A 16,671-nucleotide genomic window follows, 5' to 3' on the forward strand; every position below is an offset into this window, starting at 1 on the left:
ACTCACAATATGTCTCAAAGCACGAACGAGTCACTCGCTAGCTCGAACATACGTAGCATTACTCGACTCTTAGCACATACAGGTCGCACTAACTCACTCACAGAATGACTCAAAGCACATAATCTCACTCACCTCCCGCTGGCGCAGACACTTGAGTTCGCAAACTTTTCCAACTTGCAATGTCTCGCCATATCGCTGTTATCTCGCATTTTATTCATCTGTCTTTACCTATCTTTCATTAAAACAGCACCGCTGCCACCTATGAATCTCTCTGAAATATAGATTTCTATGCACTTTCTGGGTAATTTACTCGAGTGACTCAAAAGACTCAAAAAAACGATTCACTTTAGTGAGTGACTCATTTAAACTCGATTCAGTAAAAAGAATCGAGTTTCCCATCACTACTGTGCAGCTCAAAAAGAGATGACAACAGCTCGCTAGTTGTTGCTAGTGATGCCGCTAGATGGCAGTAGAAGACAAAACAAAGCGACTTTTGCCAAAGCAACATAACACAACTTGGCGTAAATATAACTGCAACGTAACGACTCGGTGTGAGTATGACTGCCTGAATGTAAAGACAAATTTAAACTGTTTTATAACTCTAAAAAAAATGTCGACACTTTAAGGATAACCATGAAACGCCTCTTTAGTGTTTAACGAGTGGGAATAGTTACTTACTTCTTGGAGAGACGACAGGTAGCTTGGAGCTTGCCAAACCAACTTAACACTACTGAAGTTTTTATTTCAAAGATGAACACATACCCAGTCTATGTGTGTCCAAGCAACGTCAAAAGAGTTTGATTTTTAAATCACAAGTGTTGTGTTGTGATGTATTGTGTTGTATTGTGATATTTTGTTTTGAGTCTGTGAGGATGTTGGGCCTACTCGTACCCCCTTTTAGAGAGCTTTAGTTGTGGCAGTTGAAATGAAGTGAGTGTTACATTGGGTGTCGATTTTAGACGTGGCATATGATTTGATAGGCTTAAACATGCCGAAATGTTACGTCGAAAGGTTGTACTGTGTTTTTACACCTCACACATTAAAACTAATATTTTGCTGTCATCTCACGGAAGTTTCAGATTGTGAAGTTAGGTTGGACAAATCTGAGACTGCAGGCTTCTTGTTCACAAAGTTGCTCAAGAGTTTAAGTGAGATTACCATGAGGAATGTGCTTAAATCGTGGCAATAAAATTAACATTCCAATAAAATATGTTGTCCTTCAGTCGGAGGTGTTTCAAATCCTGGGATAAGTAAAGAACTATGTTAGCTCTGAATTCTATAAAGCTACTGTAAAGCTTCAGGAGGACAATATAGAGCCAACAAGTTGAAGACAATAAATAACAGTACACCACTCAAACTAATTTGGAAGACAAAGTGATCAAACATCCCCTTACGAAAGAAAAATATATTGCAGCATATTGGAAAATATCATGTCATATATTAGGTAATATATTCCCATATATGAGATTTAGCATTTATATATTGCAATATATTGCAATATATGGAAAGCGGCAATTATTTGATTATTTTGCAATATATTGCAATATATTTCATGAATATATTATATATTGTATATGTGCCCTCAATATATTATTCCATGCATATCATAATATATGAATAATATATTACAACACATTTCAAAAAATATATTGGTACATATATTTTTCTTTCGTAAGGGTCTAAACCTGTTTAATAATCGCCAAACCAATGTGCTTGATAAATAAAACTTTTTTTTTTAATTAAGGCTACTGTAGAAGTTAAGAATTCAGCTTCATTTCACATCCCAAAACCTAGAAAATAATGACACAGATTTTTGTTGTAGCTTTCTTACTGGGAGTGTTTTTAGATGAAAAAAAGCAACACAGCTAGAAGATCTCAGGTAAAGTGATCACTCAAATGACAATGCAGGGAGGCTTGATAACTTGCACCTCTCTTTTTTTTCTAATGCGGCAAAGACAGAAGTCCCAAGAAAGCCCATATTATATTGGCCGTGTACCTCAGTGTGTTTCCTTGTCATGCTTAGGCCACAAGGGGGCATTGCAGACCCGTTTTTGCTTTTAGGATGAAGCAGACACTTTCAGCATATGACCATATTTCTGATCATCAAAGTTGAGACTACAGCTCATTGTAGCTTGCAAGAAGTTCATGAGCCTCGAGTGATGATCATCTTTTATAACCACGATGCTTTGAGAGAGTGTGGTGTGTACTTACCATTTCACTCCAGTCTTGGTCTGCTGGTCTCACATGATTTGTTTAATACTTTTGACAACATTAGGTGCTCAGATAAAAAGCAAAGCTCACAAGCATTCAGGGAGTAAGAGATCTGATCTGATGATGGGAGGATTGTAAAGATGACAGTTGTGATCAAGATTGAAGACTTCTTTTATTGTCAAATGAGTGAGAGTCTGTTTTGAGCAACCAAATCAATCATTATTTATTTTCAGAGAGAAACAGAAAGGGACTTTAAAAAGAAAAGTTTCTTTATTAGTTCCTTTAGAGCAGAGTCAGTTATGATGAGTTTTCATGTTGGTCAGGATTGTCCAGGTTGTCCAGGAGCGTATGACGTGTGTATTTATGAATTGGAGCAGCCAAATGAAGAATTGGGCAACAAGGGTTCAACTTTGTTTGACACAAAATCTTCAAAGCAACCAGAGGTGTTTGTTTATGAGGATCACTGTTTGTGTGTGTGTTTTTGTCAGCCTCCTATCTGTCTGCCTGTCCATGTTTGTGTTTGAAGCCAGACCACGCATGACTCAGCCATTCACACTGTCTTACTCTACAATCCATCACAGGTCCTGCTGCAGCGACAGTGACTCAGCGATCATCTCACTGTCCTGTCGGCTATAACCCCACATGAGCCACAACCACACAGCAGAGCTTGTGTGCTGCAGAGTGTGTGTGTGTGTGTGTGTGTGTGTGTGTGTGTGTGTGTGTGTGTGTGTGTGTGTGTGTGTGTGTGAGTGTGTGTTTGTGTGTGTGTGTGTGTGTGTGTGTGTGTATGAGTGTGTGTGAGTGAGACATGACTACCTTTGATAGCAATGTGCATATGCTTAACTGTTTATCAGTGTGTGCATTGTGTGTGTGTGTTTGTATGCATGTGTCATTGACCCAGAGAGACAACATGGCAAAGAAATGACTTAAATGGCCACAGCTGCACTACCATGGCAACAGGGTGTTCTAATGGAGGGACATTATGGGCTGGAGAGCAGGGTAATGACCGCTCTGGACGTCGGAATGCCTTGATCTTATCAACATGACGAGAGGGGATGCTCCCATTTTCTGATGGTCTAATAGCCCCTTGCTCTAATAGACAGGCAGCCTGGGCCACTGAGGTCAACAGGAAACACAGGACCACCACCCCCAGACACACACACGCACACACACAAGCACATACACAAACATGAGCCCTTTTATCAAACTCATCTTATTTTTGATTGAAATTTTAGACCAGTTTGGATCGCAGGGGAAAAAGCAGCGAATTGATGAGAGATCTTGGCCTGACAACTCGCTGAGCATCCTCACACACACTTTCTTACCTACATGGGCGGACCCCAACTATAGTTTGGTGGGGCGCACAAGGGGGTACAACAAATAGATTAAGGGGCCACCTTAAAACAATGACAGCAATTACTTCTCAAATCATACAGAAAACAGTGTTTTAATGCCTTCATTATGTGCTTTAATGCCACATCAGTTTTTGTACCCAACAGATGATCATGCAAAAAAGTTACAAATGACTGGACACGAACTAACCCAATATTTTGATGGTAATATCCTTAGTTTCGACATTCTCTTAAAACTAAGGTGTAACATACCTTACTTAGCAGTAGGTTTGTTCGATGCTACTTTTTTCCAAACCAATACCAGTACAAGTACTCTCTCTTGAGTACTCACCGGTACCAAGTACCGATACCACTAGTACCTTTCATACATAAAGTTTTGATAATTAGTGACAGATCATTTTAAACAAAGGCAGCACAGTCACTCAGCAATTAAGTCCAAAATGAAACGCAAACAACGCTCTCTGATTTAACGATTTTTAAGGAAAAATAAATTAACAAAAGTGCGAAAAACAACAACTGTTAGAGCTTTAGTTATTTATGAAAATACACTGAAGTGCAATATAAAATAGTTAAACTGTCTACTCTCCCTGGTTCATTCAGATTGTCTGAACAGGGCCTGATGCATTGTGTCAAAGGGCTGCAATGTAGCGCCAACTACTGGGGAGGAGGACTTAAGTATCGGCTGCTGCTATCACACCGATACCTGGTATCTGAACTCACCCACTCTACTTAGCAGAAACAATTCTATTTATGTCACATGAAGCCACAAGAAATTCACATTTTTTGCTCCATTTGGTGGGAGAGCTTCAAAACTTCAAAAAGTTTCATCTTTTCGTCACTAGGTGCCACTTCCTGTTTGTAGAACTTCAAAATAAAAGTCTTCTGATGTTTTGAACATATTTTTTCCCAACAAAGTCAGATCCTGTTTGATGATTGTACAGAAAGTTAAAATGCTTTGGCTGACAGCCTACTTGCTTGCAGCTTGTCGAGCGCCGCAGAGTAGAAATCCTATAAATCTGATTTGACCAGCAGCAATCTTCCTCTGATCTGCGTGTTTGAAATTTGTGATAAATCTACATTTTTCAGACAAACCTAAAGCAGGCCTTATACACACTGATGTGTCCCTTTTGAGGGAGGAGGTATTTCTTGACACGACTTATGGATAACAGTGGTAGAGATTTGTGTGTGTGTGTGTGTGTGTGTGTGTGTGTGTGTGTGTGTGTGTGTGTGTGTGTGTGTGTGTGTGTGTGTGTGTGAACAGACGCCCTTATCACACTCAGTGAGTGAGTGAGTGAGTGGAGGTTAGCTGTAAGGCTATCTGTCCCTCTCAGACACCCAATTTGTCTATGTCACTGTGTGCAGCAGCCTGTATACACACACACACAAACACACGATGACGTGTACACCTACTCACACAGTAAAATCATCTTTGTTAACACTGATTGGCACCAGTGTCACATTTATGTATCATTGATTTTTAGAACAAAAAATGACACCACAGACTGACTAAGCTGTTTTGCTCCCAGTGTGACTTTGCTGTTATCAGACTGAGAACTGTATCCAAGTGGCATTTATCAAACTCCCCCCCTGTGTGTCCTGACAGGCAGACAGACTCTGCTCACCGTGAGAGCTGCGCCTGTACTGAAGTGTCCCCTCCTTGAGTTTGAAGAAGTGGAATTATCTCCTACCATCCCTCCCAGCATCTCACTCTTTCTTGGATCCAGACAGCACCAAGAGCGACACTCATTCGGCCATCCTCACACCACAGAGGCCCCTCTCTTCTCAGCTCAGTCCCACACTCAGATCCGCCGAGCCTCATGTTGTCCTAACAGCTTGTAGAGTGCTGCTTGATGCTCAAGGTAATGTCACATGTGTGGGGATAAGACAGTTGTGATAATGTTGAGAAGAGTGTCAAAAATCTGCTGCCATAGCAATCATACTGTACACACACAACATCCCTCCAAATCATTTCTTTATTTTTTATATATTTATCTTAGATTTTTTGAGCTGAAGTTTGATCCGAGTGCAAGTAGAGGAGAGGCTTAGTGTGTCAACAGCACACTTGAGTTGTTGTTGCGTGTATAAATCTAGCTGTGATGTCATTCTCTGACAATTTTTAGTGGAAATGAAGCCAAGATCGGAATGCAATAGACTAAAACAACACACAATTGGGGTGTAACCAACTCTTATTAACTGGTAACCAAGGTTATAATAGTTTTGGATTTGTCATTATAGTTTAGTTTTAGTTAGTTTTTAGGTTTTTTTTTCCATTACAGTTTAGTTTTAATTAGTTTTAGAGCAGGCATTCTAGTTTTTATTTAGTTTTGAGTTTTGCAACAAGGCTTAGTTTTAGTTTAGTTTTAGTTTTTTTTTTTTTTTTTCAAACCTTATTAACCAGGTGCAGGATTCAAAAAGGTCAGAGTAAATATTTTGTCATACTGTTTATTTTCCAGTCCAACATAGTGCTCACTGCTCAATTAATGCTGATACTGAACTGTTGGCTGCTGCCTTAAACACAAGAAAATAATATTAACTTAATATAAAAAATATACACATATATTATGTTAACATAAATTACATAAAAATTAATATAAACAAAAACTATATAAAACAATATAATATGAGCTTAAATATTTAGAAACTTGGACTCTAACAATAAAGACAGACTTAAATACAATTAAAGTCAGATTCACATGCAATTAAACTATTACAGATGCTCTGATTCATTGCTCCACCACATTTGGTCGCAGCACAGCGCACAACCAGTCAGTGCAGTAAACAAGCACGTACCAGTACGTCGCTATGATGGTGCTGTACAGCACTGTCAACTGCCTAAAACTGTTGTAAAATTGGTTGGGAAAATGTGTCAGATTAATTTAAATCCTAAAGGCTATTAACATTGTCAGAAACTAAAACTAAGGAAATTTTCTCTATAATTTTAGTTAGTTGAAGTTAGTTTTGTGAACACAAGATACAGTTTTAGTTTACTTCGTTTTTGTTTCCTTTTCTAGTTTTTATTAGTTTGAGTTAACTGCAATGTATTTTAAATTTTAGTTTAATTTTAGTTAACTATTATAACATTGCTGGTAACTTTGTCAATATTTATATATATATATATATATATATATATATATATATATATATATATATATATATATATATATATATATATATATATATATATATATATATAAATATATATATATATATATATATATATATATATATATATATATATATATATATATATATATATATATATATATATATATATATATTATATTATGTATATATATATATATTAGTAAAATAAGGTCTAAAGGAGTAGTTATGATGAAGAGCAGGTGTGCTTGGAAACAGCGCTAACCTGTTGACTTTAAACACGGGGTATATTGGAGACCTGCAATATGCAAAAATAAACACCTGTCATGTTCATAAATCTATTGCATAACCTGTTGTATTTTATCCAGTTCACTAACTATCTATCATGAAAGCCATCTAAGACGTGTAACCAACTAAGATAGCCATTAATATAAGACTGTAAAGGTCAAGTTCATTATTATATTGTTATTTTTTATTAAGCCACCAATGGTTAACCTGCTCACCATTTATCTGTTGATAACCTGGTATAGTTTGATCCCCTGTGGTGTCATGCTTCTTTTCTGATTCTTAACAAGACAGTTGACATGATCATGACAGTGAGAGTGCAACACACACAGACGCATCATGACGTAAGGATTCTATAACAGAATGTATTACTGCACATATACCATACATTTAGCCAAGAAACACAAATAGTGTTGACAGGGAGGAGGTGTAAACCTAAATAGTGAAAGCTAGAGCCATCCAGTGCAGCATACAAAGTGCATCAGAGATTGTTTAGTGTTTCTGTTTGAGGTTGAAAAGGCAAGATGCAATTTTCCTGTCTTTGTGTTAGTTCCATGGGCAAGGCCCCCCCCCGGAGGATCTACTTTTTCAGCTCATATATTCCTGCTGTACTTCCTGCAGGTACAGCTGAGCATAGGTTAGTTCACATTGTATGTTGTTTTAATTGAAACTCATGTTTGTTGATTTGTTCATCAGAGTAGAGGGCTGTGGAAAAACTTTTCCTCTTTTTTCCCCAAACAGTCCCTCTGTGTTTCTGAACTATAGGAAGAGGGAGTGTTTACAACAGTTGCTTTTCAACACGCAGGGTGGCCATATTGTCAGACCGTCAGTGTGAGTCCATGATACAAACCACCCTCGATATCACTTTCCCCTTACAGTGTGTAACTTTATCAGATTACATGTTCCTGTTGCTGTTGTTGTTGTTGTATGCGGTTTGGCTCTCTGTGCGGTAAATAGCTGTTGGTGTGCACTTTAGTGTTTGATAAACACATTAGACCGCTGTTTACTCTCCCCTAAACTATCCCAGTTCAAACACTTGACAGAGAAAGAGCTGAAAGCCAATAACAGAGATGTGAGCAAAGATACTTTAAATTGTGGGAACTCAGTCATGCTGCCTACAGAATGAAGGTGAACACATTTGTGCACAGGAATAAAATGACTTCCAGAAACAGAAATGTTTAATACTCATAAGTGAGTGAGCCAGGATTAAAAATAGCATGTAAGGATATAATATGGCTTTCAACTTCTTTTTTAGATCATGTGGCTGTTAGTTGTCATCTGATTTGCAAAAGCAACGACATAAATACAAGCTATACAACACAACAGTAGTGCAGCCACAACGGAAGTTAAGAGGACAGTTATGGACACAGAAAAGTTGTGAAAGTAAATGTTGTTTACTTTTTTCACCTAAAGTGCTAATTTTATTAAATTATAAAGCTAAAATTAATATGACATGTTTTTCCAGTAAATAAAAAAATATAAGTACTATGAAGGATATTAGAAGGTGAGACCCCTACAAAGCTTTATTTATCATAGAAGAAGTAAAAAAAGATGATCATTTACTTACTTTCAGAGCTTTTCTGTGTCCATTGGGATAACTAACCTTTTTAACTTTTATTGTGGCTGTACTTCCGTTGTGTTGTAGCTTTTGCATCTGTGTTGTAGCTTTTACGTTAATGTTTTTGCTCTTGCATGTTTTGGATTTCGCAAATCATCTGACACCCAACAGCCACTATATAGAATAGAATAGAATAGAATTGAATAGAATAGAACTTGTCATTGTAACAAGTACAATGAAATTGAAGTCTCAGCAGCAATTGAGAAAACAAAAGTGAGAAAGTGTATAGAAAGTGCAAAAAGGTCCATAAGAAAATAGATGATGACAGCTTGTCCATCATTCTCCAGTTCAGCCAGCCTCCACCTCCACAGGGTCCAGGACTGAGCTGCTTCAGCAGTCTGTTCAATCTCTGTCTCCTGTCTGCTCACAGCAGGTGAAGCTCCTCCAATGTGGCGTTGGTGTCTTATGTTAGCTCCGTTAGCCATGTCTGTGAATAGCATAATATTTCTCTGCCCTCTGGTATTTTCTCTGTTGCTGGGTTAGCACAGCTAGCTCGTCCATCTTATTGGAGATAGATCTTACGTTCCCAATAACGATGGATGGAAAGACAGGTCAATGTCATCACTTCTTAGCTCACACCTGAGAACCAGCACGTCGTCCTCACCTCCTTCTCCTCACCTTGTGGGAAGACATCAGGCCTTACACCAGTTAGCATTGACATGCTACAGGCTGCTAACAGCTGAGTTCACATGTAAACAATACAGCCAGAAAAAGTTCTGTGTCCATGACCAACAAATGAGCCATACAAAGTAATGATCCACTCCAAATACAAAGATTACGAAAAAAGGACGAAAAAATTACAAGAAACAGACAAAGAAGAGAAAGTTGCTGCATAGGGCAGCCATAGCCAACAGGGCGGCGCCTGGTATGTTCCACTTTTAAAGGCTTTGTACTGAGCAGCGTTCAGTGGTTGAGTGTGGTATGTTTTAAGTGTTTCATTCAGTGAGCCTGTTTGTAAATTAAAATTGTTTTTTCTCTGGCGTCTTATTTTCATGGGACCGTGCAACATCTTTGAGTGAAAAATACTTCCCAGCCCCTTCTTGTGTAGCTGATGTGGATTTGCGATTGCATGTGCAGTGTGCATGCATCTGCATTTCTGTTTTGTGTTACATATATGATGTGTGCCTAGTAAAGAAAGCTGGTACCGCAGCCAGCCCCCGGTCTTGGCACGAGAGCAGCAGACTTCCAGTCAGAGGGAAATCAAAACACTCTGAGTAGTTGGCCTCAGTAACTGAAGGATGCAGATACTGCATGATGGGGAGAAACAAAGTGTCGCATGTCTCTGCATTTTTAAACTTACAGCAAGTATGATTTTAGCATCACAATTCTGTTGGCATTGTGACCAACTATGAAAATTTATTTGACCATCCTATTCAGGAGATAGCTGTCGCTGTCTTATTCACGTAAATATAACACGACATAGGGGTGAGTTGTGTTTCTAAAAATTAGTCCTTTTTTTTAACGCCTGTCTCAATTCACTTCTGATTTTGAAATTAGGGTCAAAACTAAGGAGATAACTTAACATTTCTGTTACTAACAGTCAGCGTGAAACCTGTTTTGAAATGGCATACAATATATCTATTGATTTGCATTTATAAAAGAATGCACCGGATTTTTTTCTTGCAGCATATTCATAGAAAAAGATTGACCCCTTTTAAAACTTTTTCATCCTTAATCAAATTATCTCTTTACGTTGAATGCAAGGCTGAAGTGTAAAAACATCACTCTGATAGCTTTCCCTACGTTGTTTTGTTATACCAGCTCTTGATTGTAAAACTGAAATGATATTGTTTCCATGTCAGCTCTATGTAAATGTTTTGTGCACAGTATTCCTCCATCTAACGCTGAGGGCTTGCTCTGTTTACCACTGTTTACTGAGCGACTGAGGCTACTGTACCGTCTCCTTGCTCTCCATCCTTGGACTCACTGCTGGAGAAAGGTGAAGTTTAATCATAGAAAAAACTGGTATCTTTATCAAGTGTTTTTGCCTTATTTTTAGTAGAAAATGGTTTTTTAGACTTAATATGAGCCACATTCACCTGACTCGTCCAGGAAAATGTCAGATTTCAAGTTATTTGAAGACAATAATGAGGTCTTAATTTCTTGTAACAGGTGATAATAATCTGCCAATGGATCAAGAGAACAGTTACATGTATCAAGACATTTTTCAAGTTTTAAGCAAATTTTCGAGCAAATTTTTCTTGTTGCATTGGCAGTTTTTTTTTTTACTTGTTGCAAGCAATTCAGACCTAATTTTTATCTTGAAATAACTTAAAACAAGACATTTTTCTAGACTGACCAGTTGGATGGGGCCCATATCAAGTATAAAATTGACAAATTGTACCTAAAATAAGACAAAAACACTTGATAAGAATTAGTTTTTTGCAGTGATGGAAGGGTTGACGTTGAGGCTTGTAGAGGCTGCAGTCCTCAGTAGGATGGTTTTTGCAAAGAATGTTAAAAATATCCCCAGATATGTTTAACTCTATGTCTGGGACACTTTCCAGGAATAGGGACAGTAGTAGGTGCCCACAAATTGTGCCAGAAAATGAAAATTGGAGGGAGTCGCACTTGAAAATTAAAGCAAGACAGTCTCCTGCATTCCTCACAGAGAGTGTTTGTGTAGTGTGAGTCTGGATGTCTGTATGAGGGAATCTGTGTGTATGTTTAGCTGTTTGTGTTTTCAAAGGTGAGGAGTCTGGCAGGCTGGGAGTGCAGTGTTGTGTCCAGTGAAGAGGTAAACACATTTACTCCACTTCAAGCAACAATAAACACACAGCCGTGAAATGTCTGAGTACAGGTAGACACCCATTTCAAGATGCTCTGCCTTAATGTGCTATTTGAGTTCAGTGTTTTTCCTCTGCAGAGGTTTGATGAGAGGGGTGCAGGATGTGCTGAGTAAACGTGAGAGAGTGGAGCTCAATTTGGGTTTGATTGTGGGGATGGCTCAGTGCCATCTATCAATGTCACTCAGGTAGCCGTGGTATCACACTGTTAGTGTCAGCATCAGTGTGTGTCAGCTGGTATCTCTCACTGGTATCTATGTCTGTGAGGCCTACACTATTTGACCCTGACCCTGTATCTCTCCCGTTTCCCACACCTCTGCCTCTCGTTGTCTGTGTGTGCGTTGTCAGCCCCAAACCCCCAGATTCCCTGGTATGTTGGTGGAATTTGGACTATTTTTCCAGGTCACTGTTGTTTGTGCCTCGCGAGGTGTGTCTGTAAATTCCCACACAGGGAGGCAGATAAACATACTCACACTGTCACATGCATATACAAACCGTGTCACATGGCAGCCCACACTTCGTACGATGGAGTAATTACTCTCACTAAGTGTCCAAGTGATCATCTCAGGTTCAGCACCTACACCTTTGGCTGGCGATCTGTGAGCTGAAACTCTTGAACCTCAGCTTAATGTCTGGCCTGACAATGAGTGAGATGCACATTCATGATGGATGAACAGAATTGGTGTAGCATCCATCTGCAGAAACAAGCATACTGCTTTATCATTGTGCACATTTATAAAGATGGATCAGTGATGTAAGAAACACTGTTTTGTGCAGTAAAGCTACAACTCTCTATGGTGAGTTTGTCGTGCTATTTTCTGAAAAGCTTAATAGCAGCTTCACTCTTTTGTTAAGCAAGCAATCTTACCTAGGGGTCTGCGTACAGCATGAGAAGTACTCAGATCTATAGAACTGATCAGCCGCATATCAGCAGGTTACATTTTTGGACTCCCTGAATGCATCAAAATAAATTTGCCTGTCTTCCATTCAACAGGCAAGGATGACAAAAACTTGTTTTCTCTTCCTTTCCAAGAAAGTTTCTTTATTGTGACTAATTCAACAAGTTTTGTTTTTCAGGCATAAAGTGACAATAAGGGCCAATCCCAACTGTCACTCTTACCCCTTTAGCCGCGTTTCCACCAAGCAGACCGGTTCGGTTCGTCTCGGTACGGCGCGCATTTTGTGGTGTTTTCACTGACTTATCCCACGACAGATCCCTAAAAACTGAGACGAGCCGGCCTACTTTTTGAGACCCTTTCGTATGGGTGCCAAACTAAACCGATCTGCTCTCGGAAGGTGGAGCAACACACTGCAGACCAACTTCACAGACTTCTCTGAAACAAAGCTTGATTGCACTTTGTATCAAAGAGCTACATGGACGAAATGCTGCATGTCTTCCATCTATGATCTTTGTTCACTGTGTAGCGTTTTTCTTCTTCATTGAATTTATTAGCGAGGTAAATTGTGTCGCGTTGCTACAGCGTCAAGCTATTTTATAACAGCTGCGGCTTTCTACATCTGGCTTACACGCCGTCTAACAATGAGAGAGCACAGCTTTGCAGTGGAAATGCAAACAGGATCAGGCTTAACTGTACCAAACCGTACTGAACTGTACTAAACTGAACCAGACTGCTTGGTAAAAACGCAGCTTTTGTCTACCCCTTCCCCCTGGCCCTCTGTTCTAAGGGCCAAGGGGAAGGAGTAGAAACACATCTCTTAGAAATGAGATGCCACTTGATCCCTGCTACGTCTTCACCCCTTGATGCTCGCTGGCTGCCATCAGCAGAGCAACTGTTTATTCACTTCCAAACAAAACACATCTTTACAAAGTGAAGATAAACTGAAGTCAGATCAGGGTGACAAATTCCCATCAAGCTGACTTTTCTACATTGTACTGCATTGCATGAGTAATGTTGCAGCTAAGCTATGAAAAGCGAACGTTAAGTTAATGTTTGCTTTTCATGGCTTATGTTGCTGATACAGCTCCTGAATGCAGCTTAGCTGTTTGAACATTCATGAAATGCAGGTCATTGTGGTGAAGTCCGGTTGCTGTGATTTTTTTACCCTGGACTGACATCAGTGTAGTTATTAGCTGTAGGTGTTGCTATAGCAGCGTTAGATAGATTGTTGTAACCAGTGATTTTAAAATACAACCAACACTTCAAACATGGCTAATATTTACATGGAGTAGCAAAGGATTGGCTATCTAATAAAAATATGGATATCATGGTAAATTTGTCATACCCCTTGGTTGCAAGTGAGGTCCTGGTTTACCAAGGGACATCTTTTCACTAGACGTGCACGCTCAAAATCAAGGGTTAAATGGTAGAATTGGGCTTGCCCTTATGACAACATGACCCAGATGCTATTGGTCACATTAAGCCAATTGTTAAATTATATAAGGCAAAAGTATTTTCTGTAAATTTATCTTGATGAAGTTTTTGTTCCAGTACATTTATGGCTTGAAATATAACTGTTTCTCAGCTTCATCGTGACCATCTCGAGTTTAGTTTTGCTTCATCTCTTCAGTAGCTTCAGTGTTATAAGGTTTGTTTTATGGAGAAGAACTGGCTGCTGAGCTCACTTCATCTTACAAGTAGTCTGTCCAACACTGATTATAGGATATGACAAAGCGAATGGGACAGTCAGTGTGGGTGGGGCTCTTGGGGGAAATTGATCGGGGTTGGTGATGGGTGGACATTTTTTGCTGTAGGTCTCAGAAGATAAGTGTTTTGTGTCGTAATCCCCATTTTCACTTGGAGCAGACTCTGCACTTCAGAGCCATACTTTCTCTTCCTCTCTACACCCCTCGGGTCCTGGCAGGTCATGTAAATATTAGTCTGAGCTCCCCAATAAATCTGCACCCTTATCCTTCCAACCAAAACCTGTTCCCCACAAAGCTGTCCCACCTAATACCTAATGGCTCGCACCCATACTCTTCAGAGAGAAAGCAAAAGGATGAAAGATAAATAGACGAGTTGACACTGTAGGCAGCTATGCTGTTGGCCAGATTTTAAGCCAGCAGAGCAGGTGTTCTTCTGAACAAGTTCAGCTCTTTGCTGGTCGGCCAGAGAGGAGCTTAGCTACATGAGCAGGCTGTTAATGTTTTGGAGGTGTCAACAGGCGACGGATCAGTTGTGGTCTTTCATAGCACTGAGGGTTCTCTGTTGATACACCTAAACTTCAGGACACCTGACCTCGTCGGACTCTCTTTCATCCTCTGCTAGAAAATGGTCCAGGTTCTTCCAGCCTCAAGAGGAGACTCATCCCACCACACTCTGATACACGCTCATGTTTGTGAGTCCCTTCTAGTCAATGACAGTGAATAACAGATTACAAAGCTCTGCAGCGTTCTGGAGGTTTCACCTGACGGGTGAGCTCTGGGAGCACTTGTGGGGCTCACTTGCAGGTATATACATCTGTATACAGGAGCACAACAAATAGTGTGGCTGACACCCAAACCACTCTAAGGTGCATGTTGTTGGTTGGATCCTCAGCTAGTTTCTCACAGACAGAAGCCCATGTTGGAGGTCCCCAGGGGGAAGTGACAGGTGGGACGAGTAATAATGATGAATTGAGGTGAACGTGAGTCTTTCTGCTCTGATTAAGATCTACTGATAAATATGCCTGTTTCACATTTTTATTGTAAGTCAAAGATAAAGTTTTGAACTACATGTTAAAGTAGCTCAAATTAATCAGTCCTGGTCTGTGAGAAGTTAAGTTCATCCTCTATTCTGAGGGTTGCAGTCATTTGGCAACCATAGCTCGGACTGACATGCTGCACAGCCTGGACATAAGGTGGATAAATCCACATAACTTTCTGTGCCTGGAGGGGGCGGGTATGGATATAATAGCAGATGATGTTGAATAAATGATTGGGGCCATGTGCATTCTCAGTTCAGCTAATAGTCCAAAGATACTACAGCTGTGTGTGTGTGTGTCAGAAAAACAGTTTGCAGAGAGCTTCTGTTATACAGCTGGACAACCTTAACATTTCAGTAAGAAATACTGAACATTCGTCTCAACAACTTGTCCAGTCTGAACGACTTGATGACTGATGGTTAGCCGGTGATACTCAACAGGGACACTCTCAGGCTGGCATCCAGGACACAGATAGACTCTGCCACAGGAAGCTGGCACTCGTAGACTCCATGACTGGAATGACTTGATAATATTACCCTGAGGGACCATAAAGCTTATCTTATCTAATGATATGGGCCTCCTGCGGCTTTTCAAAGACCTCTTGTAGGATATTAAGGGCTCTTTTTGGGGGTTGATGCAGTTGGTGAATCATGTTCTGCCTAATAATATCCTTCCATCGAAAGCTTTGATTGTAAAGCAACAGGAAGAGATTTCGTTTCAGCTGTTGTAAATATCTTTGTGTCTTATCCTTGCATTAAGGGAGCCCTGGGGATGATGCTTTGTTTTTCCTGTGTCATAGCGTCAGTGTAGGCTGTCACACCATGCAATAATCAACACAGGTTAAAGGGTTTGGAGCCTGCAGCAATGCTGTACTAAAGCCAAAGATCAACAGCCCAATGATTTTCTTTTTAGAAAATGAGGTGCAGATAAAACTAAATAACTTCCAAGAGAAAAACAAAACCATTACAACAACACTTAAAAATGCAAATAAGAAACATGCAGCAGGAAGAGTCCACTCCAGGCCTGTAAACCTCTGTCCTCACGACTAAACATGCCTTGTTTTCCTGTTGCATTTTGTTTTCTGGCTCTGGATATTATATCACTTATCAATCTTAAGTACTTTTCTTTCTATTTGAGGAAAAATAGAGTAAAAATGGTTTCAGAAGATGTAATGCATCAGCTCTTGTCGGCCTCCTCAGGTCTGCAGAGTGAAAAGGCAGTGCATCATTGCTGCATCTTTCAGCCTCTCAAAAAGATTTTATGTATCTGTTTTGTCTTTGTACCTGTGCAATATCTTTTTGAAGATTTTTTTTTCACATTATCAGGAGTCTCTTGGCTCTCAAATATAACAGAGACTAGAAAAGGACTGGGAGTCTGGGGAGCAAAGGGGGGCCAAGGCAGAGAAGATTGCTGGAAAGTATTCCCTTTGATAAGCCGGCCAAGAAGCCTTTGATTAAATGTGGTCCCAGCAGGAGCCCACACTAGGTCCTCTGTGGCACGACCATGTCCAATCACCAGCTATCAACAGCCCCTGGTAATTACAGCCATCTAGTCATTAGCCTGGGACCCACCTGGAATTCCACATAGCGAGGGGTGGGATGAGGCCAGCAGGGGTTGGGGTTTAGTTTGGGCCTTTAATCAAACACTTCCCTCCCCTGGACTGATATAACTCACC

The 16,671-nt window shown here is 39.9% G+C and overlaps 1 long non-coding RNA gene across 2 annotated transcripts in view; it reads left to right on the top strand.

Annotated features, from left to right (window-relative positions):
- The first annotated feature begins 499 nt into the window (after positions 1-499).
- The window catches only part of LOC141799979 (uncharacterized), a 50,916-nt gene continuing 34,744 nt past the window's right edge, over positions 500-16,671 (top strand). For both annotated transcript variants that reach the window (XR_012599276.1, XR_012599277.1), the window contains exons 1-2: positions 500-551; positions 5,167-5,422. This is a non-coding gene — a long non-coding RNA (uncharacterized LOC141799979). The remainder of the gene's footprint in view (positions 552-5,166; positions 5,423-16,671) is intronic.

Source organism: Halichoeres trimaculatus, unplaced genomic scaffold, assembly GCF_033239565.1.
Source record: "Halichoeres trimaculatus isolate MK-OKI-2021-1 unplaced genomic scaffold, fHalTri1.1 fHalTri1_scaffold_11, whole genome shotgun sequence".
Taxonomy (NCBI): domain Eukaryota; kingdom Metazoa; phylum Chordata; class Actinopteri; order Labriformes; family Labridae; genus Halichoeres; species Halichoeres trimaculatus.